Source organism: Pinus tabuliformis, chromosome J (genome assembly GCF_031772625.1).
Source record: "Pinus tabuliformis cultivar Carrire ecotype Pingquan chromosome J, CPIR1, whole genome shotgun sequence".
In the NCBI taxonomy this organism is placed as follows: domain Eukaryota; kingdom Viridiplantae; phylum Streptophyta; class Pinopsida; order Pinales; family Pinaceae; genus Pinus; species Pinus tabuliformis.
In genome coordinates, this window is record NC_142295.1 from 1,019,438,737 (window position 1) to 1,019,462,015 (window position 23,279).

Sequence of the window (23,279 nt, forward strand, 5' to 3'; positions counted from 1 at the left end):
ATGAGGCTTTTAAAATCCTCCCATTTAGTCACTAGAGGTTTTCCCTCCAACCTCAGGGTTTCTGTGTGGCTCTCCCACCAAGTCAGTTCATGGCCCTCCACTTTTAGTTGTGCAAATGATATTTTTTGTCCTTCCTCAATCTAATGGACGTTGAAATAAAATTCTAGTTGCTACAACCAATGGTTCAACTTCAGATCATCAATCTCGCTGTGTTATGTCTTGATATCGACTTTTGCTTCCATTTTAAACAAGGACTTGTTCACGACACTCGATCTAGGTTAATCTTTTCTAGGTTCTTTCTTCGACTAACTCCATTTCTCCCTGATCTTTTGATCCCCATTCTAATTTTCCCTCTGCATTTGAACCCCCATCTTCTCTAAATATACCTAACTTTCCATTCAAGGATGCCATGAGGAGGCTTAAGTTGTATTTGATATGTGTGACATTTTGTTCCAGCCGTGTAAACCTTTCCTCTGAAGGATCATGAGGTTCATTTACAGATTCGACGACCATGATTAAGGTTTTATGATTTTTAGCTCCATTGATAGATCTTTGCAATATCCACATAATACCCAAAGAAACCTTCTATGATACCAAATGATCTATAAACTACCATGGATATTCCACTAGACAGGTCGCCACAACATATATGATAATAATATATTAAAATACTGATTTTTATACTATTACAGTTTATTAAATTCTAGATATGTAGATTTAACTATAATGTGCATACATGCGAATGGAAATTATGTAGAAAAGTATAGGATGACAAGATAATCTCACACAAACACATAAGAAACAAGATATGCTCTATAGGAAACCCTTTTGGGAGAAAACTGAGATGGAAGGTGAGGTTGCTTCGCTCTCTTTCTCTGTCTGGAAATATAGTAAAAGTTACAAAGAAGTAATTCTTGTGGCCCATGGGATGCTACAGTGCATAGATCTCTGCGTGATATACATCCTATCTCTCCTGGCTATCTTTGCTCGGCTATAGAACAAAATTCTCTCGAAAGAATGGAATGCCTATTCCACCTAGTGGCCCGGTTATAACACAATGCAATAGCCTACTAGTGGTTAAGTTTGACTACATCAACTCTTAAATAGAGTTACAATATAGACTGTTATAGATCCTTTTACATAAGAAACACGTGGCTAGCCCCTTTTCCATAAATAATGGGGGATGACGTGGCATCCTCCTGAACTATACATGTGAAAACAGGAAGGTCAACTTTTGAGTGGGATAACTTTTGCATACAGACTCCGATTGATACGCTTCTTGCATCGTTGGAAAGATCTCTATGGGTAGAATAGCATGAAAATGTGCACTTTAAAGCAACAGATGTTTACCCCTAAAAAACCTCGTTTGATGCCTCAAAATGCTCCTGCAAGGTTTCAGACCCCATTTCACCAACCTCGGTCCCGCCAGTAAAAACGATCCCGTGAGTTGATTCCTCCACTCTTTCCACTCTGAATGCATCAAGATGGATGATAAACAATATAATGATCTAATATGGATCACCAAACCTATTTGTTCATTCGACAAGCAGATATAGATGTTGGGGGTATTGAATATTGCAAGCATGCCGATTTCAGAAGGATTAATGTGAAGATATTTTTTCTTGTGTGGGCGTCCACCTTAGCCATGAGATTTCCCCTCCATATGTCCCTTGAAATTTGTTTCATGGTGTAAGCATTCCATGCGAGGGCCTTCTCACATCATTCAATATTGATTATTTTATCCAACACAAAGAAGTATAATTTGAATTATACCTTTCCTATTATTTGTTCATACGTTGGATTGGTGTAACAACCCTGGTGAAAATTCCATGTAATAACGTTAATAAAGGAAAAAATAATAACCACAGTTATGGGACACATATTCCAAGCTGAATGTTGGGAAAAGACATAGTGACAAGGATCACTTGTGGTAAATTAATGGTTATGGAAATTTGCAAAGGAAATGGCAAAGTCTTTGGAAAGGAATGAGGCATTTATTGGCATTTTATTTATGAAAATAATGGAAAATAGGAGAAAAGGAAGGTGAAAGGTCACAAGTTGCGTGAGAGGAGGAAATTGAAGGAAAATAATGGAAAATAAATAAAATAGGCCTTAGTTTCATAAAACGGCATTTGAGGATCATTTCATGGCTTTTTGTCAGTATTAGCCTTTTGTCAGTTCAGTTTTGGAGGTCTCACTTTCTACTCTCTCTCTCATACTCTTGGGAACTTAGAGTTTTCTTGGAGCACTCTTGGAGGAGTGTGGCATACTTGGGATTTGGAGAAAGAAGGCAAAGGAAAAGTAGGAAAGTGCAAGAGGACATTGAGATAAAAAACTACAATGTGTTTTACTAGTAGGTACCGAGTTGCATGTATGTTTTCCTTGGAAGTTTTTGCATGCATGGCACATGCATGTGGTTTCTTAGTTATGATCTGTCATTGGTATGGAGGATTTCCTGGATTGACGATGGATTTTCCTAGCCTTTCCATTTCTTAGATAGCCATGGTGTTTTGGGTTACTTTCCTTTTGTTTTCTGGTTGGTTCTCATGTTCCTTTGGTTATGGGTTGAGTTACTAGTTCCTCGAAGCCTTGGTTAGACGAACGCTATGAAAGCTCGATAACAGCTTGGGTTGAATTGCTAGTCCTGGAAGACTTGGTTGGAAAAATTCTCTAGAAGCCCTTGGTGGGTTGAATTACTAGTCCTGAAAGTCCTAGTTAGAAAGCACTCTAGAAACCCGACATCAGTTGTGGGTTGAGTTACTAGTCCTAGAAGCCTTGATTGGAACAAACACTCGGGAGACCTATACAACTTGGGTAGAGACCGATATTGATCAGGATTTAAACAGGAATGTAACAAATTATAGAGATAACCATAAATATAGAGATGAGATAACCATAAATGTAGAGGTGCAGCGGAAATAATACTTCATTTCATTACTGTAAAATACTGAAATATGCTTACAAACAGAAATGGACATAAACTAGCTAGGGCGATGGTAGCTTATCTCTGAGAAGAGATGTGGCGGCTACATGCCTCTAAAATTTGTTACAATTAAGCTCAAACACCTATTTATTGTTGAGAAACAATGGACCCTTAACATCCCAAAACCTAACCCTAGAAAATGAAACGCCAAATTGTGGGCCTCGTTTTGGGTAAGTTGGTACATCAACTTCCCGGGGTTGTAACTTTGGCGCCCTATCTTCGTTTGACACATACAATAGCTCGTTAGAAAGATCTATCCGAGCACTACAACTTTGCAAAGAGAAACATTGGGCTATGGACCCATGTTGCTCTTAGATTTCCCAAAAAACATCGTTTAGGGCCTCGAAACGGCGCTGAAAGTTTAGGACCCGAAAAACTGCTAAAAATAGTAAGTTGTGCTACAATTACGGAAACTGAAAAACTGAAAGAGACAGTTGTGGGGGTCCAAATGAGATAGGTAGGTGGCCACCAACATCCACCTAGATCATTCCTTCCCCCCTTAGGAAGCAATGGTCCCCATTGCGTTGAGTTCCTCCCTGAGATGAGGAAGCTTCTACTAATCTAGGTTTTTGGTGAGATATTCTGCAATCTCTGATGTGTCCAGTAACGGTGGGAAGCATGGTCGACGATGGTCCACATTGAACACTCGGGGTAAGTGAAGGAATGGAGGAATGCTGTTCTCCAAAGCATTGTTTCCCATAGCCTTGGTAATGTTATAAGGACCATGTCGGAGTGATCATAGCTTTTGATGGGCTCTTGTAAGGCATTATTTTTGTAGATGCAACCAGACTTTTTTGCCCACCTGAAACTTGTGTGGTACCCTTGTGGGTGAGGAGAAGTTGTTCCTATGTTCTGTCATGACTGTATCCTTCTGTTGCTGCTACTACATAGAGGAATCCTTCGCGGGGGTCATGGATGTGGTGACGATCTTCCCCTTACTTTGGGAGCGAACCAGACAGAAAATAAATTTCCTAGTCTGTGAGATGAGCTTGTTTCCTTTCTTAGCAGTGATCAAAGAGGTGGTGGTAGATGGGGCTACCTCTGGTATCCTGTATAATGAATTACCCAAAGAAGTAATGACAGCGCGAGGCCTTGACTCGTACACAACATGTTGCCTCCACTAGTATGGCTGACCTAATAGTACATCACAAACATCAAGAGGTGTAACATCACACAATACCTCATCTGTGAAGGGCTTGATGCTATAGGGAAGGCAACACTGCTGGCAAACTTTGAGATCTTGTCCTTCATGAAGCCACCCGATACTGTACGACTGCGGGTGTGGTGTAGCTGGTAGGCCCAATCGCTTCATGACCTCTGCTAAAATGAGGTTCATTTGGCTGCCACTGTCGACAATGAATTGTAGCAGCGAACCCTTCACCCACATCTGTGAGTGGAAAAGACGCTCCCCCTCCTTTGGATCTTTGGGCTCATTCTTCTGGATCTTGGTGGTGGCAATAATGACGCTGGGTTCTGCATCAATGATCTGCTTCCCTTTGCCATTCCCCTTGTCAGGTTCTAACTTAGGGTCAGAACATGCATCTGATTCTGAAGCCTTCAACTCGGCCACCAGTGACTGCTTGGTCCGACACTCACTTGTGTTATGAGTGGGACTCTTGTGGAACTCACACCACTTTCCTGTGTCCTTCTTCAACTTCATGGTGTTGTTATTTTCTTGCGGCTTCGATGGGTTGTCTTGGGTCACACCGCCTTGACTTTGTCCTTTGGTCTTCGGATTCGCAAATCCAAAGTCTCGCTTCTTCTGTTTGAACTTTTGCTCGATTTTGACAGCATATCTGTACACTGTGCCGACAGAGGAGATGTTCAGGAAATCCATCTCTTCCTGGATGTATCTATGTAGGCAGCCACGGTATTTGAGTACCAGATGTAGGTTAGAATCTTTGATACCCAATTGTGTGTGAAGGGTATGAAAAATGTTTGTGAACTCTGGCACATCTTGGTCCCTTCCCTGCTGCAGTGTGGTCCATTTGATGTATTTGTCCTCATAGCTTTTGACATGGTAGTACTGCTCCTTGACGGCATCACGGAATGAATCCCAAGTGGGTGCCACTGAAAATAGTGAGCCTATACTTTCATTCTTTTGCTTGCAGTAGGTTTCCCACCAGTCCTTGACATGGGGGGCTACTTTGAGAAGAGCGAAAAAAATATTTTCCTGACTCGAAAATTCATGAATAGAAAAATACCCATCTAGCAGATTTAACCATTTATCTACGACATCTGCGTCTATTTGACCCTTGAAGATGGGGATTTCAAAATTAACTTGTACCTTAAATGGCGTGGCATTTCTAGAATAGCCGTTGGAAGTCGATGCGTCGCCTCTGGGTAGCTGTTAAAGGATCTACGCAAAGCTATCCATCATCGCGTTCCTTTGTCACTCGAGGGCTTCTTCGAGCAAGGTTTTGATAGGATCTCCTGCCCCCTCATATTTCTTTCATCCGCCATGGGAGGCCATCTGGATTTGTGAGGCTGGTCTTGCAAAGGTTCAACCAATTCAAGCCCTAACTCGTTATGTCTTGACCTCGTGGGGGACATGCAAAGAAAAACAGAGAAAAAGCAGACCGCTCTGATACCATTGATCCAGATTTAAATAGGAACACAACAAATTACAGAGATAACCATAAATATAGAGATGAGATAACCATAAATGCAGAAGTGCAGCAGAAATAATACTTCATTTCATTACTGTAAAATACTGAAATATGCTTACAAACAGAAATGGACATAAACCAGCTAGGGCGATGGTAGCTTATCTCTGAGAAGAGATGTGGCGGCTACATGCCTTTGAACTCTGTTACAATGAATCTCGAAGGTCTATTTATTGTTGAGAAACAATGGAAAACCATTAACATCCCAAAACCTAACCATAGAAGATGAAACGCCAAATTGTGGGCCTCGTTTTGGGTAAGTTTGTACATCAACTTCCCGGGGTCGTAACTTTGGCACCTGATCCTCGTTTGACGTGTACAATAGCTCGTTAGAAAGATTTATCTGAGCGCTACAACTTTGGGAAGAGAAACATTGGTCCATGGACCCATGTTGGTCCTAGATTTCCCAAAAAGCATCGTTTAGGGCCTCAAAACAGCTCCAGAAGTTCAGGACCCGAAAAACTGCTAAAAATAGTAAATTGTGCTACAATTAAGGAAATTGAAAAACTGAAAGAGACAGTTGTGGGGGTCCAAATGGGATAGATAGGTGGCCACCAACATCCACTTAGATTAGATATGGTGATGGTTAGTGATGTACGACCATGAGGTGGAATCACTGGTTGAGGGTTGAGGTGGTTTGGCTTCTGGAAGCCTTGGTTTGGTATTATTTGGATTGTCCCATGATATCCCACATTCATGCTTGGAATATGGCATGGGCGTGACTGACTGAAAAAAGAGAATTGGTTCAACCTATTCTATGGTTGGGTGATACGTGGAAGTCCCAGTCCTGGTTTCATTTTGCATACATCAATAATATCTCTTTTCCTCTTGTATTTGATGGGTAAATGTACTTGTTAATATGTGGTTTATATGGTTGTTATATCCTTTCTATTTCTGTTGGTTATATGATGGTTATTAAAATGTTTTATAACAATGGTGATGTATGGATCTCATCATGTTTTGATTAGTATATCAATGAAAAATTAATATATGACCTAATAGTTGATAATGCAGCTATTATGATAAGGCATTAATGCTTCTTAGCGATTCTCAAATAAGTATGATACCCCTATTCTCAGATCTATTTTTATGACCTGTGGAATGCATATTTGTGACATGTGACGAAATACATGTCATGGCTAGTAGGGGTCCAATCAAGTACTCATTCAAGTGTTTGCATTAGTACCTTTGTTTACATGTTATTTATCCTTTCTAGAAGTCTCATGGAGTTTTGGACAGTGGCCTGAGTCTTGGCCTTGAAAAATTGGCACAAAATCTAGGGTCGTCGACATAGAACTTCCTCAAAAAGGCTACAGTTGCATGGATGCCTTGCTGTGGGAGAGACTAGAGCGTCTTAGTCACATGCATGGCTTGTAAAAGGAGTGCCTGGGGTGTTAGATCAATGAAAAGTTGAGTTTCCTTAGGGGTTGGTCACCTAGAGGTTTTGTAGGATGTGTGGAAGATTAATTTGGTTTAGTCCATCAGTTACACTTCCCTAACTATACATGGGGATTTGAATCACATTATAGTAGCCTCTCATTATATTTGTACTGCAGTGGACCGGTTAGCTTGGGTAAATGTGGGAGGAGAGTGTTACAGAGTGGTACCAGAGCATGGTTCACCCCTTGGACTGGATGGGTGGTGTGCCTTGGTCGTGGATTCATGTTGATTGCATATGTGTTCCTTATGCTTGTGGTATATGTTCTTGTTTCATATGCATGGAATTGGTCATGGTTGCAGCGGTGTCGCCATTTGAAAGTTGATGGTGTTATTGATTGGATGTGGTTTTCATGAGTGTATGTCGATGATGCATTGGTTATGCATGCCCGTGCTTACATATTATTATGAATACATTGATATGGTTATCATTTTCATGCATGAGGTCATGGTATGTGGTTGGTATGGTCATGCATTGATGACTGGATAACGGTTGAAATGATTATATGCTAATGTGATTATGATTATACATATATTCTGCTAATCAGGTTGATCTTGCAGATCAGATATCCTCCCCGAACTAAACTAAGGCACGTTGATTTGTTTATGATTTGGTTTAGCTGACATGATATACCTTGCAGGAATAGAAGAAAAAAGATGACTAGCAATATGGTAGACTATATTTCACGAGACTCTCCCTACAAATCGTATGAGCAACATGGTGATGATTACTCTCTTGACACAAAATATACTTTGAGAAGTTTGAAGGAAGAAATAAGGAGTTGCAAAGAAGATAATGACCGAATCATTCAATCGCAAGAGAGACTTGCTACATCAGAGGAGAAATAAGCAAAAGTCAACGGAGTTATCCTTCAGATCTTGTCATACTTGGAGAGACAGTGACTACTTAGAACCAGTCATGGACAAGAGGACATGACTAATGGAGCATATGATTGAAGGTCACATGGTGGGCAGAGGTTGGATAGAGAGGACACAGTTAGAGATGGCATATTATTGGATACACTTGATAGATGAGGTAGTGGACATGGGCGTTACTCTAGTTCTAGTTTAGGCAAGTATCATCGCTATCATCCTTATAGGAGGAGTGATAGGGGATATTTTCCGGATGAGTTCAAGAAAGAAAATCCACCTACATTTGTTGGAGAGATGAATAATTCATTGGATGCTGAAGCATGGTTTCTTGGGATGAAAAAGTTCTTCATGTTGCATGATTAATTAGAAAATATGAAGGCCAGTGTTAGGTAAACTTGACTCGGGATAGAGTCAAATTTGGTCAGGGTAATCAGTAGTGGTTTTGGGCACATGGTATAGTGTAACCATGGTATTACTGCCCATGGTATTGCATGTAATGGAGCCTATAAAAGGCTAGGAAGAATTCATTGTAATGTAGGCCCGTGAGGTGAGCGGTGAAGGCTCACTTGGGCATCTTGGCCATGATTTTGGCCAAGGTTAATGTGATCTCATTGGGTTGGGTTTTTCCTTAGATTTGGGGTTGTCCTGGATAAACATGTGTGTTTATGATTGTTGCTGGTTATTGTTCCTCTCTTTCAATCTCAGTATTAATTTATCTCTCTGCAGTTAAAATATTGGCAATTGGTATCAGAGCCATGGTTGAGGGTTTGGGCTTTGGATGTACGCCTCTGCAACGAAGGATTTATTTTGGCCCAATGGATAGAAAGATATGCATTGTGTAAAAAATCTGGTGTGTGATAGTATGATGACAATATGCTGCAGAACAAGGCCCAAAAAGTGCCCAAATCAATGGAGAATATGTTAGATAAAAAATTAGTGAAATTTTATTGGACAAATGTACATGAGAAGAGAACAGATCTCCTATGTAGAGTTTGATTGTCAACAAATTTGTGTGTGAAAAAGACGAATCTGGTCAGATCTGATGTGGATTAGTGGATCTAGAAATGACCAGAGCATGACTGATTCAAGATTTTCTCAAGTCAATGGTTCATGAAGGCATGTATGGTTACAGAAGAGATTAAGGTTTGGAGCCCAAAATGATCATCGCCATGGTTGAAGACTATGGATTGGAGTGCGTTGACAAATTTAGAGTCACAGGTGGTGGAGGTAACACCAATTATCATTGTGAAGGACATGCATTTGATAAGATTTGGTGTGGATTTCAGGATCTACTGCTGAGAGAGAATTTGGCATGAGGCATTAATGCAACCAAGCAGAGGCAGATTAGGTTCTTGTGGATGCCCTGACAAAGAGCAACACCCTGGAGTTTCTTTCCAAAATTTGTAGAAAGGTCTTGAATGCCTTGCAACGTGTCACATTGGCTATGATCGACTAGTGGCAAAAGATGAGCATGGTTGGAGCGAGAGCGTGTACATGTTGAAGTTGGCAGAACAGGATGAGCGGTATGACAAGATGGTGGAGTACATGGGAAGGTGGTGAAGGTCATGGGTGTCAAAGAAGTGGTGGTGGAGGAGAGAAATCTGATGTATGTGGCGTACAAGAATGCCATTGGGTCTTGTAGGGCCTACCAAAGGATCGTTTCCTCCATTGAATAGAAGGAGGAGAGCTGAGGGAATGAGGACCACCTGTCCCTCATCAGGCAATACAGGCTCAAGGTGGAGGCCTAGCTCAGTGGAATTTGTGAATCCTTCGATGCAGAACGAGTAAAGTTTGAAGCTATCGATAAGTGTGGATCGACATATTAGAGCAAAGATGCAAGTGTTGGTGTGAAAAAAGGTTGTTGTTGAGTTCACAAGATCTAAATGTTGCATCAGAGAATCAACTAAGGGTTGAACATCAACTTCAATGAAAATGACGATGATGTTATGGTAGGAAAATCTATGGTTTTACGTTGTTTTATCCTTGGAACTAAGGATGTATATGCCAAGGTGATGGTGGCGAAGATGAAGACACTCACACTGGATTAATGGAAGAGGTCCCTATGAAAATCACCAGAGAAGGATCTAGTGGTCCTGCTTGTTTTGATATGTGTATGAAATAGTGGTTGTAGAAGCAAGGATGAAGTGGAATCCGTGGCAACAAAGAATGACGACTGTACAAGACAAATCTAAACGAAGTGGCTCAGGAGAATATGTGTGTATATGAATAAATTGATGAATCATGTACTTGAAGAGAACTCCTAGAGGATTGGCAATTACAACAACTGGTGACCCATGTAATACATTAGATGGGTTATTTTTATATGGACATTGATGTCATATGTACAAAGCATTAAAGAAATATGAGAGAGGTGTGTTGAGATAACAATAATGTATAAACAAAAAATTATTATAATGGACTCAAAGTTATTACATGTAAATGGGATACTGCTGTAAGACTTGCTATGGCATACGTACCCTTGGGTAATTACTGGTAAAGTCTAGGTTAGACCTAGGTGATAGGGGGGATGTCGGGTTAACAATATCCAGGTTAAAAACTTTGACAAGGGTAAGGGCTAGAGTGAGTGGGGTTGTCTCACTTTGCAGTTTTTTGCTGGATTTAGTCAAGGAACCCCAAGTCAAGTTTAAAGGGGAAATTGTTAGGTAAAATTGACTAGGGGTTTGAGTCAAAGTTGACGGGGTAATAAGTAGTGGTTTGGGCACATGGTATAGTGTACCCATGGTATTAAATCCCATGGTATTGCATGTAATGGAGTCTATAAAAGGTTGGGAAGACTTCATTGTAAGATAGGCATGGGAAGTGAGCCGTGAAGGCTCACTTGGTTGGGTTGGCTGGGATTTTGGCCAAGGATAATGAGATCTCATTGGGTTGGGTTTCTCCCCGGATTTGGGGAAAAATATCTCGAGGTTTCATATTACAGTGTTAAATACAACATCTCTTATATCGACCTATTAGTGGAAGTAGATGAAGGATGCCATGAAATGCGAATATGTATTTGTTTGAAAGAGAAGAAGTTATTCTTCAATAACTTTCCAAACAACATCAACAAGGACATAAAGATGAGTTATCTATGCATCTGCTAACGGTCTCTGAGGTTGATTTAGCGCCTCCAATGCGACCTCTATTGAAGCCTAGACAATCGCAACATCTTTCTAGAGAAAAGTTTAGGTTGACGATGGATCAAGAGTGTCACCTGGGAAACATCCACGAAAGAGAGAAGGTTATTCATCTAGATCACCCTTTTCTTGTTAAACTCAATCATACATCCAATTGGGCAGATGATGACTGAGCTACTGGCCAAAATTTCCCTGATTGAGATTGAGAATGGGAATACTTCGCTCTGGAAAAATAATTTGTTAAAAGAAACATGCTTACTCATATTCATATTATCTCTGATGGAGAAAGAAAGAAAAATGGCGGAACTCATAACTATATGGGGCATGCCATAAATCTATATCTAAATCGAAGATATTAGTACTTCAAAAACAAACTAATTTTAGCATTGTGGTCTCTTGGCACTGAGAGTAAATGAATGTTTATACCTTCTGCAAAAAATGTAAATAATGAATGATCTAGATCATTCACGCCCAGATCCAATAGAGTCACGGGAGGAAAAAGTACTCAAAGTTTAAGCCAAAGTGTGGTCCCAAGAAGCAATGTTTCAAAATTGCCCATGAAGAGATCAACGATCAATATCTATCACGACATCACCTCCTCTCTATTCCAGAAACTGCCGGAGGTGCTCCCGCAAGAAGTTTTCATTTTGATAAGTCACATATTTGTGACAAAAGTTGGTACACACACTGATATTCACCCTCAGGCATAGAGACTTGGGCTTGCATGCAAAGTTAAAATATTGGAACATCAGTGTCATGTCATAACAAAGAATTTGGATGCAAATAATTAAAGGACCAATATAAAATATTATATATGTTTTATGTATATAATATTTTAAAAAATTTGTAATTTTATTTTAAAAGAGTCCTTTAAATAAACAGTTTTTATAACTGTGTAGAACTTGTTTTGTAACTAAGTCAAGAATTAGTTTGAAACTATGGAAAAAAAATTAGTTCAGGGGTTCAGAGTCTAGTCCTCATGACTAGGTATTGTAATTAGAAAATCTCTCTAAATTCTGAATAATGTATTGCAGTTTGATTCTAGTTTTGGGAAGTTGCAGCCAATATTTTTCCTTTCATGTCTCAGCATTCATCCATGTCTTTTCTTCTTCTAGACAGTGTAATATGCAGTTGGTGCTTCGATTTCATTTTTAATGAATTTACTTAATTGTACTCATGACAATTAATCTTGAAGCCCTTAATGAAGCACTCCACATCCAGGAACCCCATTCACATTTTCTTAGTCTTGCATTATTCTTTCTGTAGTAGTTTAAATTCAGATTCTTAAGTGCCTAATTTGGACTCTGTTTTCTATTCTTCTTCAATCCACTCCTCTAGTCCAGCATTCTACAACTCTCAGAGTTTCTCTGGCCATTCTGCTTTGGAAGGCTAGGGTTTCAGAACTAGAAGTTTTGGTTACAAGCCTTCATGGCCTGTACTTCCAACCACTAATTTTAATTAATTTTATCCAATTTGAAAATGTCTCGGGCACTAGTTCCCCCACAACCAAGAACTCTCTCCTTAGGTACAAAAGGAGGTTTGGATTTCTTGAATTCATCTGGCAAGTACTGCTTCTCACTCCTCCTATAAGGATGATAGCGATGATGACCATGTTGTCTCTCTGATCCAAAACTAGAATAGAACCCATAACCACTACCTCTCTAGTTAGGCCATATACCACCTCTAACCATGTTATCCCTGTCTGACCTATTTCCTCCATGAGACCTAATACCATATTCCCCATTAGTCCTTTCCTCCTATCCATAACTGATCCATGGTTGTCCTTATCTATGAAAATATTATAAAATCTGAAGGATCATTGCTTTGACCTCTACTTGCTTTTCCTGTGTCGTAGTAAGTCTTTCCTGTGATTGAATTATACTGTCATTATCTACCTTACAACTTTTGAATTCTTCCTTTAAACTTCTCAAGGTATCTTCTATGTCAAGAGAGTACTCATCTCTTTGTTTCTCATCTGATCTATAAGGAGAGTCACGTGAAATATAATCCACCATTCTGCTTATCATCTCTCATCTTCTATTTCTTGTAAACATACCATGTTAGTAATCAACATGCCTCGGTGAAATTCAAGGGTGGCTATCTCGTCTGTACAAATTAGCACAATCTCTCTCTCTCTCTCTCTCTCTCTCTCTCTCTCTCTATAAATATATATATATATATATATATATATATATATATATATATATCAATCATCTCAACATGCCAACATCATCGACCTCTACATGACGACACAACTATGACAATGACCATCACGAGAGATAACCAACATGCATGCATGATAAACACATAGACAATCAGATATGCATACATAACAATCACACCTATCCCATCTAATCCAAGTGTTTGAACTTCGAAGCTTTGATACCACCTTGTAATGCCTCCCCCCACATTTAACCAAATTCACAACCTCACCAGGGTAAACATGAGACGAGTGTCACTATGACTTGACTCAACCTCCTAGTTCTAGTTAAGGAAGTGGGGTCTATAAACTGAACACATACTGATATCCTACAAGGACTCCAAGTCACTCAGAGGCTGAAAAACCACCCCAGATGACCAATCCCTGAGATGGAACCATTTTTCTCTGGCTTAGACCTATAACTACACCCTTCACACTGTCTGCATGTGGTTGCAAGCCTCCAACCGCACTCACACGCCTTGCTCCATGTGGTTATGACCCCATATCTCCAGTTCTATGCATGCGGTTCCAGGATCTAAGCCACTTTTCTAGGCTAGTCTCCGTATCACTGCCCAAAACTTCATGTAACTCTCCACAACCATATTTTTGATAATGACAATGCTAAACATTAAAACTTGAAGGTAAAACTTGACATAGATTTCCTAGAACACACTAGACATTTCATCAAACACATGGAAAACATGTAAGCTACAGGTCATGAGTGCATATCTGATCATAAGGGTCTGAGATTCATCAGGGAATCATCAAGAAGGCTTTATGCCCTCTCTGCATAGTTGCAAAAACACTTATTAGTCTCTTAGTATATGAGAGAATATATCTTAGTTGGATTCATTACTTGTTTATTGTTGCATGGTGTATACAATTCAAGGGTTATATTAGATTGAGTTATAAGATTGATTTTTTATGATTTTTTAAGAAATAATTAATGTATAACATGGGTTATTGTTCTAGTAAAATATAAAGTAATAAATAAATTTGAAAATTGTTCATTAGAAAGTTCATAAATAATTCATAATAAACATTTATAAAAATTGTTAATAACAATTTAAAAACATATCAGATTTAATTCTAAGTTTTATAAAATTCTTTATTTCACAAAAAATAAATTGTACATTTTTTCTTGATTATTTACAAAATTGCATAAGTTTTGGAATATAAAACTTATTGAGTTGTGGACCTCTTACCATGTAAAATGAGGTACCTTTATAATGGGGTACTTCTTTAATTGTATTACTCATTCTCATTAATATCTTAAAATATTTACATATATTACTAGAAGTATGTATCTAAGAGTTAATTTCTATTCTTGACATTATCAACGCTCTTAGGTCTTGTCCTCCAACCTCAAGCCAATCTTCTTCTTTTGATCACTTCCTTATATTGACACCTTCTCATCCCTTTTGGGCTAATAAAAACCATATAACTAAATGCTTATGAACTTGAGATCCTTCTTGATTGTCATCTTTATATATTGTTTCTTTGCATACAATGGACACATACCCAAGTTGATTGTAACTACCCTATCCCCAACAATTCAGTTACTATGTTTGTTGAATCATCTTCCATGCATGCATTCCTAGACCAAGCCTTTCTTTATAAATCTACAAGTCTTCCTCCAACATTCTAGAAGCAACATCAAGCTCCTTTATGTGCAAATTCTCCCTTTATGCCTGAATCATCTCATCATGTGCCTAACTCTATTATGCCTTAGTTATCCTATACATTTTGTTACTTGTGCACATTTTCCCATGCGTGTGCTCATCTTTTATCATCCTTTGCAATTACCTTTCCTTTTGCAATCACTAGTACATAAACTTTCTTTGCACATTCTTACACAAGGTCTTAGCTTATGAGTTAAATGCTCCCAAATCACATAAATCTTGCCAATGAGAATAGATCCACATATACCTTACCAATTGAAAATATTCACTTCTACCATATAGAATTCCAAAAACCATTGTACCTTATACTTACAATTGCATACTTTTCATTGTCATCCAAGATTTAGTCTCCAATGATGTCATAGCCTAAAGAAATTAACATCTACACTAATGGTTATAACATTGATCAAGCTCCCAACACATATTTCAATAAAAATGGAATTATACCGTGGATTTAGAATTTTTTTACTTTAACTATATTGAGCTTTTCCAAAATTACGAATTAGAAAATATCTTAATTCACTACTTTGAATGGATGTATTCACTATTTTTGTGATAAAATTATCATAATAAACTATGTAACACAAATTTATATAATATTCATTGTTTCTGCAATAAATTTATCATAATAAACCATATAACACAAATTTATATAAATTTGTAGAAGAAAATATTTCATGTATTGACATGTCTTAATGAATAATAATAATTTATTGCTAATTATTATTATTCCCTTTTTCTTTTTTTGTGAAAATTTTTTCATGATAAACTACACAATTTTTTTATTATATAAACTTGTAAAAGCAAATAACGTCTTAATCTTGGGCTTAGTTAGTTTATTTCATCTAATATTATTTATGGTTTGTATTGAAAAGTTGATTAATATTATTTGATGACAATAATATTATATATGTTAGTATTACTAACTAATTTAATTATAATTTGATATAGTAAATTTCAAAATATTTGTGACACAACCAACCTTTTTGACCTTTTAACTCAACAAAACTATGTTGATCTTGGAATGCTTCTCTTAAAAATTCCAATGATTATGAGCAATCATTTTATGCCCTAGAAAGGTCCAAGAGACTATATTCACTCTTAGTGGATGTTAATCATCATCATGATCACCATCATCATTATATATTATTATAGGAAATTTAGACCACTTTATAGTTGACAAGATAAAAATAAATTATGAATTGAAATAGTAATATAATTCATTTCTATTATTTATATTTTAGTGTTAGACGATAAGTTGATTGAGGCTTGCTCATGAATAATAGATTAATGTGCAAGAATTATATTACTTATAAAATTATTTAATGGTAATAATATTAAAAATGTCCAGTATCTATTATTAATTATTTTAACAATCATAATCAAATATGGTTAAGAATAACAATAGAGTAGTATACATTGATTTTTTCCGAATACAAGAGGAAAGTGGGCATGTGTTCAATATTTATTTTTGAATTGTTTCAATATATTATATTGAAAGAACATAGAGTTGGTATTCCTTTAAAACTTAGCTCTCTCTCTCTCTCTCTGTCTCTCTCTCTCTCTCTCTCTCTCTCTCTATATATATATATATATGTATATATATTAAAAGGAATAACTATGGATTTTTATTAAAATTTATGGTTTGAAGGCCATAACTTCTACACCATCATTCATATACTGTACCCACAGATCCAAAATGACTTATCTTGACTGACACTTTGTCCATATTCCTTTATTCTAAATAAACTAGCCTTATATAGCTTCCAAAAGACACCTAATATTACTATGTATTTACAAAACATTAAAGCTAAAGTTGTAAGAATAGCTTATATCAACATTTTTTGGTTCATTCATCTCAATTGACTCAACATTTCCAGAATTAGTTTGAAGGAGTTGCACGTCCATTCATAAGTCCCCATAGCCTTCAGTTGGCTTTTGCATGCTAGAAGACTCCTCCCTTTGCATATCGAAATCCTCTGAATTGCTGCTACTGATTTCAATATGCCCTTTTTATTCTACTAGAACTTTGTGGTCCAATATGAAGCTGAACATCTTGAAAAAAACCTATGATTGCAGCCATTCCACCTTCAACTCCGGTAGGTTGAGGTTCTGACGGAGGATCCCATACTAGTTGCGAGATTCTGACAATTTCATTTCCCCGAACTTGGTGGTCAAGGAAAGGAGAAATTATATGGATGTTTCCATTTGGGAAATCTGGAGATTTGTTTCCTCTACACCTTCATTCATCTGATCGACCATTACTAAATTAACTCTCCAAACTTCCATTTTCCTTAGTAAATGAGAAACTTGACAATTGAATTGGCTTTGACCTACTTGAATTACGGTCTTTTATAGCCATCTTGAGCTAAACTTCTTAAGGATTCACATCCTTTTGTGTATTTAATGTAGAGTAACTTCACATACAATAAAAGTACCTAAGGATCCCAAATGATCCGTAAACTTCCATGGATATTCCACTGGACAGTTCGTCACAATAGATATGATAATAATATATTAAAATACTGAATTTTTACGCTATTATAGTTTATTAAATTCTATATCTTTAGATTTAACTATAATTAGTGCATGCATGCGAATGGAAATTATGAAAAAAGTAGAGAAAGACAAGATAATCTCACACACACACATAATAAAAAAGATATGCTCTCTAGGAAATCCTTTCAGGAGAAAACCCAGCTGGAAGGTGAGGTCGCTTCAGTCTCTTTCTTTGTTTGGAAATATGGTTGTAGGTACAAAGAAGTAATGCCTATGGCCCGTGGGCTACTACAATGCACAAATCCTCTTTGTTTTCTCTATCTCCTATCTCTCCTAGCTATCCTTTCTTGGCTATGGAACAAAATTCTCTTGAAAGAATGGAATGCTTCTTCCACCCGGTGGCCCGGTTATAACACAACCCGATAGCCTACTAGTGGTTAAGTTTGACTACATCAACTCTTAACTAGAGTTAGAATATAGAATCTTCTAGATTCTTTTATATCAAAAACACGTGGCTAGCCCCTTTTCCATGCATAATGGGGGATGCCATGACATCCTCCCAAACTATAGGTGTGAAAACTGGAAGGTCAAGTTCTGAGTAGCAGAACTTTTGTATACAGAATCTGATTGATGTGCTTCTTGCACCATTGGAAAGATATTTGTATGTAGAATAATATGAAAGGGTGTGCACAAAATAGACAAAATTTTACCCCAAAAAAACGTCATTTGATGCCTCAAATCACTTCCGGAAGGTTTCAAACTCCGTTTCACCAAACTATGTCCTGCCGGTAAAAATGGTTTCGTGAGATGATTCCTCCACTTTTTCCACTCTTAATGCATCGAGATGGATGAAAACAATATAATGATCCAAACTAGATCACAACTCCCCATTTTTGTAGGCTTTTGGTCCCCAAAATATTTTACTGAATGAGGTGAGGAAATTTTTCCTCCACCTTCTCTCTGGTGTACCATTTAGCTTTTCCTGGAAGTTGTCCCTTCAAAACAATATGCTAAAGGTCATGTTGCCCTTGTCTTGTAGTTCTAGACCTCTTTTGCAAAACTGTATCATCTGTTAACACTGTTTGAGCCTCTGGTGCCAAGTCCTCTATAGAAGGTAGGACCTATTCCTCTTCCTGATCTAGGATGGAAGGCTCACAGAGTTTCAAGTTCTCCATGTTCACAACCAAGTAAATTTGCATATATGGTGGTAGACTGAGTCAATAGGAATTATTAGCCACCTTTTACAGTATCTCAAAGGAGTCATATATGAGAGCCTTGATTTTCTTAGGAGGCCCCTACAACCTCTCCTTTTTCAACTATAGCCATACTCTGTCTCTCACCTTAAATGCTTTCTCTGTTTTGTGTTTATCATGCCTAGTCTTATAATTCTCCTACGACATCGACAGTGTTTTTTGCACCTATAGATGGATCTGCTTGATATTCTCTATAAATTTTTCTGCCTTCAAAGCATCTCATGTAAGATCTTCCCTCACTTCTCCTTGTTTCCCATATGCAATATCCAAAGGTGAAGGTGGAAAATATCCGAAACAAGTCTCAAATGGGGACTTTCTTCTAGAAGTGTGGACAGTTATGTTGTAATTTTTTTTTCCAAAGAAAAAAAGCGAACTTTTTATTAAAACATAAAAAGTTACAAGAATATGCTTTAAGCATTCAATTTGGCTGAGTGTAAATTAATCATACAGCCCGCAATGTACAACATTGCCTAAAAATCAGAAAAAGAATGAGCTGCTCCAGTTTTCTGGAGTGCAGCAAAAAAGGAGAACCAGCTGGTCTAAGTCTTCCTGCCTTTCTTCTTCTCCACTTTTCGCCAACCATCCATGTTGGGAGGGGAGTCAATAACGGCGAGCTGGTTTTCCATCGTACTCATTGGTTGCTCCTTATCTGAATCCGATCCTTCAGGACTGTGGCTTCGTTTAATACCGCTTGTTTCCATCTGGGGCTCTTGTTCTGTTTCCTCATTGATCTCCTTGTCCTTATTGTCCTGATTTTTATCCTTTGTTGTATTTTGTTCTTTTTTCTTTTCTGCAGTTGCCTTCTTAAGTGCAGTGTCTATATTCTGCCATCCTTTCGGCTTCCTTTGTTGTTGCTTGCTCTTGTTGAGGTTTGGACATGCATTGTACAAATGACCTATTTGTTGACATCCCCGGCACCTGAAAGCTGTATTCTCATAGTCCAACGGTTGTTCCCACTGTGTATTATTGAAATTCAGAATGATACTCTCAGGTAGTCCTCGGCTAAGATCTACCTTGACACATATTCTGGCAAAAGTAAATATTCCTTTTATGTGTCTCTCTGCGTCGATCTTTATCATTCTCCCCAGTGTATTTCCAATTGTTATTAGAACCTTTGAATGCCAAAAATGTAGAGGAAGATTATGCAACCTCACCCATACAGGCATCCTTGATACCACCATGGTGCTAGCATCAAAATCAGGAAACCAAGGGGTAATAAAAAGTCCAGCACTGCCCCAGAACCATGGCCCTTGGTTGAGTACTGTTTCCCTTTCTTCCTCTGTTTCAAAACATACTATAAAAAACCCTTTGGGGTATAGGTAAATTTGGCATTTTTTTGTCCAAACAGAGTGAATCCATTGATACAATGCATCAGTTCTAGGCCAAAAACCGTTAAATCTACAAATGACTGCATTTTTTTTAGATTTGAATATAGATTTTCTACCTCTGGTATTTCGATGGAAATAGCTGGACTCTCCGGCATTTGATCTACAATGTACTACCCTGGAGGTTCCGTAGCCGCTGTCGAATTTTTTCCTTTGCCCTTCACTGCTTCCTTAAAGGACCCATTGCTTTGCGAGCTAGTTCCAGCATTTTCGGCTCCTCCTCGTAATCTCATATTGAGAATGATTGTGGAACCTGGCTTGATGTTATATCCTTGCATGGTTCTGTATTCCTACAGCGATCTGCCCTCATTTAACAGGTGTTGTTCCTCAGCCGGGTAGCCAGTCTGATCGGCAATATTTTCCTTTAGATCTGAAACCCTGTCGCTGTCATAAGTCCAGATCACGATTGTAGTTCCTTTTGGCGTCTTCACAAAGATTTGAAACCCGGATCTGGCAATCTGGGGTAGCTCGGTTCTTGTCAGATCTGAGCCGTCCGACTCCGTATCCGAGAGAAGTTCAGGATCTCTTGGATTTTGGCGTTCCCTTCGATTGTTGTCCGGATCGGATAGATCCAGGCCAGATCTGGAAGTCACTGATCCCCCCGCTCTGTCATGGGCATTTGTATCTAGCAGTGGGATCCAGATCTTCGGGTTCATGGTCGGTATGGTTAGGGTCTCTAGACCTGACTTCCATTCAATGTCGAAAACCCTCGACTGATCTGCAATGTACCGGGCCATCGCATTCTGCACAGACCATATACCCTTTCGATCTGTCCAGCTCGGCCTTCCTGCTACTGGCTGATTTGACCAATTTCCAACCTGCATGTTGCATTTGACGAGGTCCAGGGGGGTTATGCCATAATCGGTTAGATCGCATCTAAGAATGCCTCCTATGGTGCGAGTCATGTCAAAGGCTGGGGGATACATGGCATTTTTCCCGTGCTCGCTGGGTGCCAGTGCGTCACAAGTTTTGGGATCATTGGCGTTGTCATTAAGATTTTCTGCGGAAGCCCTAGCGTTGTTTATACTCGATGGAGAATTCCTGTTTCTGTTTAAAAGTGTCTCTGGTACAAACGTGCCTCCTCTGAGAAGGCATGCAGAAGCAGGGGCATACAGAACGCTTGGAATCGCCGAGCAGATTGATTGCTCTGAGATCGCCATGGTTCCTCTCCCTAGCTTAGAGTAAAAATCGTCACAGTTATGTTGTAATAATGTTGTATATATACCATATTTTTGTCTCAGGTCTTCAGATGGTTCTGGTTGTATCCCCTCAGAATCTAGACCAAAAACCTGTTGACTACTTCTATCTACTCATCTGTATGTGGATGGAATGTTGTAGATCTCTTCAAACTTGTGTCCATCTTCTCCCACAATTTAGTCGAGAATGCATTGATAAATATTGTATCCTTGTCTAAAATTGTTGACACCTAACCATTGGGATTGGGTAAACATTTGTAAATAATGTAAATAGTAAATAATGGAAAATGAATAGACATCGAGAGGTGAAGGCAAAGAGTCTCTCCCTCCTATATATAACCATGAGTAATCTTAATGAATAAGAAATTCGATTTGATGAGTTACCTCCTGGCCTGAGATGGTATCAGGGCGCAGGTCACAACCACCATTTTTGGCTCCCTTCCTGCCCTTGTAACTCCATCCCACCCATGCTCTGCATTTCTGTAGCCTTACACATCTGCCTTCTACTAGCACAAATTCCTCATCCTCACATCGAAGAACCGAACCTCACTCATTTTTTGGCGGTGTGCTACCTGCACTATCGACCTCGGGACTATGGGACTGATGCGTAGAAGAGATCTAACGACAAATAGACTATGAACAATGGTGATTCTCTTCACATGAATGGTATTTTCTCTAAACTTTAATTGAGGGTTGAAACATGTATTGTTTTTAAGAATGTAGTATATGACTGCCATTGTGTATTACATATATTGTTGTGGCTCCTTTGAATATTGACACTGCTCCATTGCCTCCCTCAGTGTCTGGTTATATACCACATTACATTGAATGGTTGTGTCAAATGCTTGAGCAAAAGCTTGTTGAAGTATCACTGTTAACGCTGCATATCTCTCCCCATACAGCCTAGTCGATACCCATGTTTGTAATATGTAGCTGTGTTTTATCACGCAGTCCACACAGTCATTGGTTGTGTTTGTTGCCTCTCCACATTGTATACCATGCTGCCATTACATTGAATCCCACTCCGATTAATACCTCCTTGCTCCAAAAACCACCCGACTCCCGGTATACCACGATGTTTCAGTAATATTTAAAAGCATTTATATATTGAAACAGTTATACCAAGCATTAATACCATTACAACTCTGGTTTTTTTAATTGTTGTGATTGCCCATTTTACATATACATTGTTCCACATATTACATACCACCCCGACATATATTACATACTGCCTCTGGTCCAGAACATTGGCCTACCACCATACCATAAATGGTATAACACTGTCGACTCCCGTTCAATACATACCTCTCGATGTAATGTAATGGTATACATGACTGTGTAATGGTATTACATACTCCAAATAATGTATATTCATTGTTTTTTTTTTAGCACAATCATATTATTGCTCGTCCATATATATTAATAGCATCCATATGCGTTAATCCCCACTAGTTAATACTTTCTCCAAATAATCCCTCCCCTATATTCTCCCTCCCCCATATAATCCCTTCCCCAAATATACCTCTGATATATACATATCAGAATTATATTTTCACAGTATTACTACTACAACACAATTTTTTTACATAGCAAGTGCAATTTTTTTCCAGCAGAAGAGCAATTTTTTTACACAGTACACTTTTTTTTTAACACATTCATTGATCTGTATAGTTTGATTAGTTCTCTCTTTGAAATATAACTATCCAGAATGGTCACGAAAGATAAAACACACTGTCATTTTCAATGAGTTGTGGAAAGGAGTTTGTGTAGGAGAAGGAGTTAATGAACCTACAAATCCCACCTTATATAAGAAGTTTTCCATTTGGGAAAACAAGAACAACAAGACCTATGCCTTGATTGCAACATCTGCAAATGAAGAGGAGAGTCTTCATATTTCAACATTTTCAAATTCTCTTAAAGCCTTATAGAAATTTAAGGAACTCTATGACTCACACTCTGAACTTGAAG